Below are 8,722 nucleotides of genomic sequence, written 5' to 3' on the forward strand. Positions count from 1 at the left end.
GATCTTGAAGGTTAACCTATCCCACAGCTGTAGGATGGCACAGTTCCATCTGGATGGCACAGTTCGAAGTGGAAAGGCTAAATACTCATGATTCTACTTTCTCAGAGACATATCTTCATGATATTTAGAATAAATGTTACTGACCATACACAGAACTGCTTCATATACCAAAATCAATACGGCTGCAGCAGAATGACATTTCTACTAGAATTCTGTGTAGACAAGTCCTTGGCGCTGTGGCTTAAACTAGGATTCAACTCTGGTTGAATTTCTCAGCTAGCCTGACATTTTTTGCTCTTTTTGTTTTTCTTGTAAAATGTGTAATCCCTGAGGTTAATAAGTTTGATTCTCCAATCTCAGTGAATTTGGTGTTATTCTCTTGAAACTGTCAGACCCTGAAGTGTTCATGTGTACTAAACTCCACAGAGTTTTTCTTTGAAGCAATCGTGCTTGGATAGTGTTTGGTACCCAAGAGAAGATTAGGAGAAGACACATTCTTCTGCCAAAATTAAAGTTTATCAGAATTGCTGCAACACAGACTCAGAACAGAGTGAAACCTTTTGGAAGATTTTCTTAGCTTTGGCAAACTCTGCTGTTTTGAGCTGCCTCCTATTCCCCAAAGAACTCTGAAAGTAAAAGAGAAAATTGTTTCCAAATAAGAATAATTAAAGCTTGCATAACATAGTCTTGCATTCAGTTACAAAGTCAAAGAAATCAATCAGGGTATCTCGCTTGTACAAACAATGTCTTGAATTGCATGGAGAAATGTTTTGTGATACCCCCAGTTTCAAATCTGGCTACACTTTGTTCTAAATTTGAAAGTTCAAAAGAATCACAACACCTAAACAATCCTCATACTTTTCTCCACTCCCTCTTGCTAAAGACCTTCCCTGAAAACCAATTCCTAAAGTTTTAGGTTGAGAAAAAACAGGTAAAACCATCAGTTTTGCCCTTGAATTTCTCTGTGCTGGCCCCAAGGTCTGTAAAACCTAAATTATTTTACACTCTTACACACTGGTCTCTTTTCTCTCTTTCCTTTATTTATTTCATCTTTTTCAGGCTGTACATGATGAATATCTGTGATGAATATCTGTACTTCAAGTGTTTTCTTTGTAGTTGATTCGCATGTAGGGAGACAGGGATCTCTGACTGTGATACTCTCAATAAACAAATCATGAACAATTGCTTAGTTCTTTGGGGCAGGACTCCATAATACAGCCCACCCTAAATAACTCTGTCTAGGCATGTTTTGGGAATAGGGGCTAATATAATAATTCTGGGGAATTTTTTTAATGAAAGCAAAGGCATGCAGAGCAATGCCCTCCTCCTCTGAAGAGCATCTGCCAACACCCTGGGACGCTGCACGGTCATGGCAATTATTGAAAAGATGGAATAGGCTGCCAGTAGTGCCAGCAAATTCCATCCTGTGGAGAAGGAGGGGTTGCAGTCTTGGTAAGAGCTGGATCAGATAAACAGAAGGGCTGCTTTTCAATAGCTGGTGCCCAAGAGCTGGTGCACTGGGACTCTGCCACTTGAACATATCGAAACCCAGCAGCCCACAAACTTTTTTTCTGGTGAAGGAGATCAGCCCAGGGCAGGGTGTGCAGCTAGGGATGAAGTGCAGGTTCTTTTTCTTCAGATACAAGTTATGGTGTGATGTGCCAGCAGATCTGCCAGCAGTTTTTATGCTTATCCACAATCTGGGATACCTGGAGCACCTGCCTGGTCCTCAGTGCCTGTTTAGAAACCAAATGACCATTTCCAGCTAACTTGACATCCCTTGGGAAAAGTGTAGCTCTGTTCTCAGGCACAGAGTGTCATTCTTGGGGCTGTCCTGTGCAGGGCCAGGAGTTGGACCCAATGATCCTTGTGGGTCCCTTCCAACTCAGGACATTCAGTGATTCTATGTAGTTTCACCTCTCCAGACTTCACCTCCACCCATGTCCAAGTAAGAGAACATCAAGGTATTGTGCTCTGTGCAGCCATTTCAAGGAAGGAGATGGCTACCTGAGCAGTCATGTTGGAATAGTGTCACACAACCTACCATAAAGGCAATCTAATCTGGTCTAAAAACAGCTTCTGTTTTTGCAGTGGTGATGAACCCACCTGTTGTGTCCACAGAACACTGAGGGACCTGCAAATGGCAAGGCAGGAGAAATTTCCATTTACCTTTTTTTTCCCTCCCTTTCAGTGGGGATCAGAGACCACAGGGGTGTTCCATGCTGCTCTTTCCACCTCGCAAGCAAAGCCAACACAGGGATCAGATCCTTCTTATAGACACTGGCACCCAGTGCGTGCATCCAGAGGTGTCCACCTGTGATTTAGGAGCCCAAAGCAGATTTAGATAACCAACAGAATCTGGGCAGGGATCCAGCCAGTCACATGCAGGGGCCTGACATAGAGTGAGTTATGTCACTGCCCAGATTATCGACTGCCGTGTTCCACTCAGTTTTCCAAACACAGATGTGTGGCAGATAAATTGTGTGCTAGAAGTGTTCCCTGGCTGTGGAGGGAGTCTAACCCTGGTGGTTTTTTTGCAGAAGACATCTGAGAGACATTGATTTGATGAGCTCATCACAGTAAGGAGGTGACAGGAGCAAACAGCCTCTGTTGCATCACTTTGACAAATGTACAGAACAGACAGATGCTTGTCCCTCCCTTCAGATTATGACAGCAAGAGATTAATCTTGATTCTGCTGCTTAGATAATTAGGGATAGATATCTCCTGTTCCGCCTTCCTCTAAATCCGAGGGGGGGAAAAAAAGGGATTTTGAACATCCACAGGGAGTATTTTTAAGAGACAAAGTGAGTTTGGGTGGGGAAATCTTCTCTGCCAGTGCTCCATTTTCAATTAGTTTTATGAATTCCTGTGGTTTATGTTTATTTCCAGAAGATATTAAACCACTGACCTGACCCAACATGAGTAAGACCCAGGTCCTGTAGGCACAGGATGGTGTTCAGTACCATTCATGGTTTGCTTGAAACCCGGGTCACTGCCAACACATCTTTGTTTCCTGTTGGGATGTGAGGTTCAGTGTGACACCAAGAGCATGAGGCCCTGGCCTGGGCAACAGGAGAACCAGGACTATTGGGCACACAGCCCATAGATCCCTACAGTCAGGGATCCTTCCCAATCCTTCTCATGACCTTCTTAAACTGTTCAGAATCCTTCCAGGACGGAGGGAGTTTTATGGGCACAAACTGGATCGTTGGGGAAACCCAAAAGGGGGAGTTGAAGGTGAGACAAGAGCATGAACCCTATTGAAATCCCTCCTAAGGGCAGAAGAAACCCTCTGCAACAGCCAGGAGTGCCAATAGTGTGGGACAAGCCCTTGTCCATCGTTTTCCATCAGCATTTCCCATATGGGAAGCATTTTACACTGAAGCTTTCCCTAGCTGCAGTGTACTCTGTGTTCAGAGCCAAACACTGGAATTTATTTTGCTTTGGGGCCATGGCTCAGCTTGAGAATAAATTGCCTTTGGGTGGACACAGGAAGGGAGCAGGGTACATTGTGTCCTCCTGAGCTCCCCCTCTCCTCCCAGGCCGGGCTCAGGCAAGAACAATAAACAAGATCCAGCCCCAGTGCCCCTCCTGCCTGGATTCCCATGGCACGTGTTGCTCTCACGTGGCTCCTACCTGAGACCAAGGAGTTTTGGAGAGAATTACAATAGTTCCAGTCAGTGCCTCCCCTCTTCCCCTGCACCCTGTGATCTTATCTGAGTGTGTGAGCCACAGCTCAGAGATCTCTCTTGCAGAGGGGAAAACATCAGAGATGTTATGAAATGTGTTCCTGGCGCTTGCCTCGCTCCGCGGTGGGTGGAACAATTGAAAAACTCCAGCGCTTTCCCTCTCTTACCTGGCTCCTCTCTCCACCAGCACCCAAAACCTTGCTGGAGAGCATTGGAAAGCCTCCCAGGTGGAAATGCCTGAGTGTTTTGCAGACTTGCAGCTCCTTCAAAATTGTCTCCATGCTTGGAGACAACAAGGGCAAAGCACACGTCTGCCAGCTTCCCCCACGAGCGCAGCGGAGCTCAGTTCCCTCTGCCCGGTCCAAACATGTTTCAGGTTCAGATTAAAAACTACAGAAGCTGCCTTTTTAGCGCAGAGATGTGGGTTGATTACCAGGGAGTGGTCACTACACTCCCGCTTTCTTGGCAGGGGCAAGGGAAGAGAGGGAGGAATACACCAGGGAATGGCAATTCGCTCTGCCAGCGTCTCCCTGTCCACAAAACAGAAACATCTCAGGTATGCAAGCTGAAGCAGACACTCAGGCAACAGTTGCAACTCTTATCCCAGGAAATCTAATTTTTTTTCCCCTGGAATTTTTGAGACTGGTGACACTGACACACTCGTGGGAACTGCCTCGTTTTTGAAGCATGTCAAAATCCCACATTTTTCCAGCTGCATCTCCAGTTTCCAGCTGTGAGGATGCTGAGGTGGGTCCTTCCATCCCACTAGTTCTGGGATGCTACAGACTGTTTAAACTGAACCTGGCAGAGAGAAAAAGGCCCCAAAAGTACTGATTAAAAGGAGTTTAATGAAAGTAGGTAGCCCGAAGGAAGACAGAGAATATATCAATTTCTCCACTGAAGGAAGGTCTGTGCCATGAAATCATTCCTTACAAGGCACCAAAGAATTCAAATTAATACCTGAGGGAGAGGGAAAGCCCCACTGGAAGCTCACAGGCATTGAAAATCCGACCACGAGCTTCCAAACAACAAATACAGGCAGGCTCTGCCATCCAGGAACAGCTTGTTTAGCCCTGGTTAGAATAAAATGGATTTAGAAATAATAAATAAACTTTCCCTCCTGCCCCACCCAGGCTGGGCTCTGCTAGAGCCTGAGATGATTTTACATTTTCGTGGATGCCTTTCACAATAACCTGAAGGCTCTGGGCTGCAGCTGCTCAGTCTTGTGGAAACGTTGCTGAAGTTTTTGTGATGATAAACATGGTATTATTAAAATGTCTTTCTGTGATTTGCCTGCCCATAAATAACAAGGTGTTTTGCTTACACAATGATTCGCTTTTCTACCACTTCAAGGAAATAATATTCAAAATTATGGCTTCTGTCAGTGTGGGGGAGAGAAAGGAGTCTCTATTCTTCGTTTGGAGAGAATACATGAAAACTTGGGAGGAGCAGGTCTGGAGGAGAATGTGGAGGAATTTATGGAGTCCTGAAGATGAAGCATGAACTTATGCCAGAGGAGGTTTTAATCCATATCAATTAAAAAGATCTGCAGGACTTAGACTGTTCATGGGAAAGGAGAAGAAGCCAAGAGCTCCTGGCAGGAGATGGAGGGTCTTTCAGATCTGGACATTGAAGACACAGGCTAATAAAGTAATTTAAGGCAATTAAAAGATGAATTCCTGGAATTTAATGAAGAACCCCAGCTCTTCCATTCAACAAGAGTGAGTAAAAGAACTCTGGGAGAAGAGTGATGGTCTGGAGGCTGACTGCAGCCAGGCTGTGGAGAAATGCAAACACTTGCACTTGGATGTGCAACAAACAAGTTCTTTGGCCTTGGTTTTTGTTTATTTTTGTTTGTTTTGGGTTTTATTATTATTATTATTATTATTATTATTATTATTATTATTATTATTATTTATTATTATTATTATTATTATTATTATTTCTTCTCCCCTCTCTCCAATTTGAGACTCATTCCAATCTTTATCAAGGACTAATAAATATCAGTGATGTTATTAATGACACACAGACACTGAGAGCAGAGTCGTTTCCAGCTGTCCAGGAGAAGTCTTGCTCAAGGATGTAACCCAGGGGATTTTCCTCTGGCACAGGTTACAGGGGATGGAGTGAAGAGGGGTTACAGCTCCCACTGTAAATGTTTGTAAATAAAGCCCTTGGAGAAATGGGTAATGATCCCACTTCTCGAAATGTCTTCATTCTTTCCACCCCTGCTAATTCATCTCTGTCCACCCAGTCCCCTTCTGGATGAAGTTTTGGGAGAAGTGATGAGCTCAACTCCTTTTCTGGGCTCTCCTGGCTGGAAAAGAGCATTATTGAGGCTGCAGCTCCATCTACTGCCATAAAGGGAAATGTCAGTCCTCCACCAGCATCTGTCTTGGGCCCTTCTGCGGGTGCATTAAACAAAGTCAACTCAGCATAAAAATGTCCCACTCAGCCTTTTTTTCCTAATAAAAATAACCTAAATCAATAAGAGGAAAATTGTCATTTCTCAACGTTCAAAATCCCAATGAAAACAATTCTTTTAATGTAGAAAATAACAATATGCAGATTTTTTTGGTGCCTAGACCTACCAAAGGCATTTTACCTGCAATAAGTATCCAAAATTGAAGGAAGGGTTGAAAAATTGGACCTGAAACACTGTGGCTTAACCTTGTGCTTGCCATGGTCTGTGGGATGGGTTTGCTTTCCATGGGTCAGTGTTCCTCTGGGTTCTGTGACTGAAAGTGCAAGGATTTAGTGTAAAATATGGCTTTGGTTCTCCTTGTGGTCAATATGGAGACAGGATAATTACAGAAGGCAACTCATCCTCCTCTTGGATGCCCAGCTCAGGATTTCATGGCTTTATTTTTAATTTCTATTGTTTTTTCCCCAAATTTGAGAACTGATCTTTATCAAGGACCAATTAATACCAGAGATTTTATTAATGATACAAAGACAGTGGGAGCAGAGGAGATCCCAGGAGTCCAGGAGAAGCCTTGCTCAAGGATATAACCCAGGAGTTTTGCTTTTAACACAAAAACTGATTATTGGATGGTTTCAAACAATTACCTGATGTTTATTTGCTGGATCTCACATTTCCCAGCTCAGTTTTTGCATTAGAAAAGGTGTTGCTATACCCAGATAATGATTTCACATCACAGCAGAAGAGCTTGCAGAAGATGTAAGGCTTTCAAATAGGGTTATGTGGGAGTAGGACAAAGGAGTATGTGATGTAAGAAGCCCTTCTGGGAATAAAAAGCACCTAAAATATTAAAAACCTGCTGAAAATCTAAGCCTTTATCCTGCATTCTCTGAAATATTCAGAAAAAGGTGACCATGGATTTCAGGCTCCTGAGGGACACGTGTCACAGCCCCGTTTGGACTCAGCTGTGGCCACTGGTAATACTTGTATTGATTTCAACAAAAGCAGGAGCCAGTCTCGTTTTGCAGAATCCAGGGACAGTGCATTGGTCACCAGAGACAATGGCAGCCTTTCTATTGGCTTCACTGGGCTCAGGCTGGGGGCTCTGAAAGCTGGTCTTGTGTTGCACAGAAAGGGAATGGCTTTGGGACTGTATAGCTCCAGGGATTAGTAACAAACAAAGAGCCTTTAACTTCTAGGTCAGTGCTCTGAAGCCCTGCCAAGCTTCTGGCCAGTGAATGCTGCTGCCCTTTGTACAGAGGCAGCTGATGAATGAGTTTGACAGTTCTTGGCATGGTCCTGAACAGAAAATGTCCATATCATTGCAAGGCCAGCCTTCTGTGCCTTCCTTTAGGAATGGAGGGACTCGTGAGGTGCAAAGTTCTGCTGCTGGCAGTGATCCCAGGTGTGTGGTACCTGCTGGCAGGGAGCACAGAAGTGCTTGGTCTTTGGAGAAAGATGCCTCTCTCATTTGTCTGACCACTGCTGTGGTCTTGGTCTGGACAATGTATTCCTGCTCAGCCTCTGGTGACAAACAGAATAAATGAGCAGCTGTAAGGACCTGAATTCCTGACCAATCCATGTTGGCAGCTGTGTCTCCTCCTGGACAATCCCTGTTGCTGTCTGTCTCCACCCCAAGAGGCAGAACCTGAGCTGTGTGTACATCCTTGCAGCTCTAGGTGTGTACTGGACCCCTGAGCTGATGCTCTTTGAGTGGATATTCACTTTTCCCTGCTCAGACGTGTTGTGAATCATATTCCCCTATTTAGCTCTATTTTGTAGAATCATCAGGTAGTTCTGTTGGGTTTGTAGCCTGCTCATCCTCCTCACTGGGAAGAGCTGGACACAGTGGTAGGACATGATGTGCAATTGTGGTGTTGGGAGGAATCACATCCAGGCAGTTTGCCTGGAATGGCTTTTTGTCACTTGAAAGTTCACATGAGTACTTTTCCCACTTATTTTCCTTCCCATCCAGTATTTACCCTTGCTGGTATCAAATATCTGTCTCAAAAACAATCCAGAGTTTTGGAGTAGTGAGCTGTGTGTGATTCTGCCTGTGAGTGACCTCCCCCACCACATCCCCATGCATACCTAATTTATTTTTAAAGTATATAAGATGTCACAGAAATAGGGACAGAAAAGAGGATGCTCCTGTGACAGCAGAAAGGCCTTCCCAGGAGGGGCATTTCTCTCCAGACAAATGATCCTGAAGGTAAATCAGTACAAAGAAATAGATTGGTTACTACAAAGATCAAGGTAATTGCAGGGAAGGGATGGCTAAGTGGGGATCTAAAGAAGGATGAAGGTTTGATCACAGGATTCAATGCCCACCCACTGAACTGGTGAACATCTGAGCCATTCTGCAATTTTCTACTGCTTGGTTTATTCACCTCTGACCCCCCAGCTATCAATGCTGTCAAACTGCAGGCAAATCTCAGAGCCCAGACTGAAAAACTGCAGGCTGGAAATTTACAGGCACTCCTAGGGGAGGACTGGCTTTTAGTAATGTGTGTCTATGACTTGGAGGAAGAAACTTGGAGTGGGGACCTGTAGGAATGCCCTCAAACCAGTTTGAGGGGTCTGAGAGGAGAAGGTTGGCTTGGTTCAAGG

This window comes from Motacilla alba, chromosome 1A, assembly GCF_015832195.1.
Source record: "Motacilla alba alba isolate MOTALB_02 chromosome 1A, Motacilla_alba_V1.0_pri, whole genome shotgun sequence".
In the NCBI taxonomy this organism is placed as follows: Eukaryota; Metazoa; Chordata; class Aves; order Passeriformes; family Motacillidae; genus Motacilla; species Motacilla alba.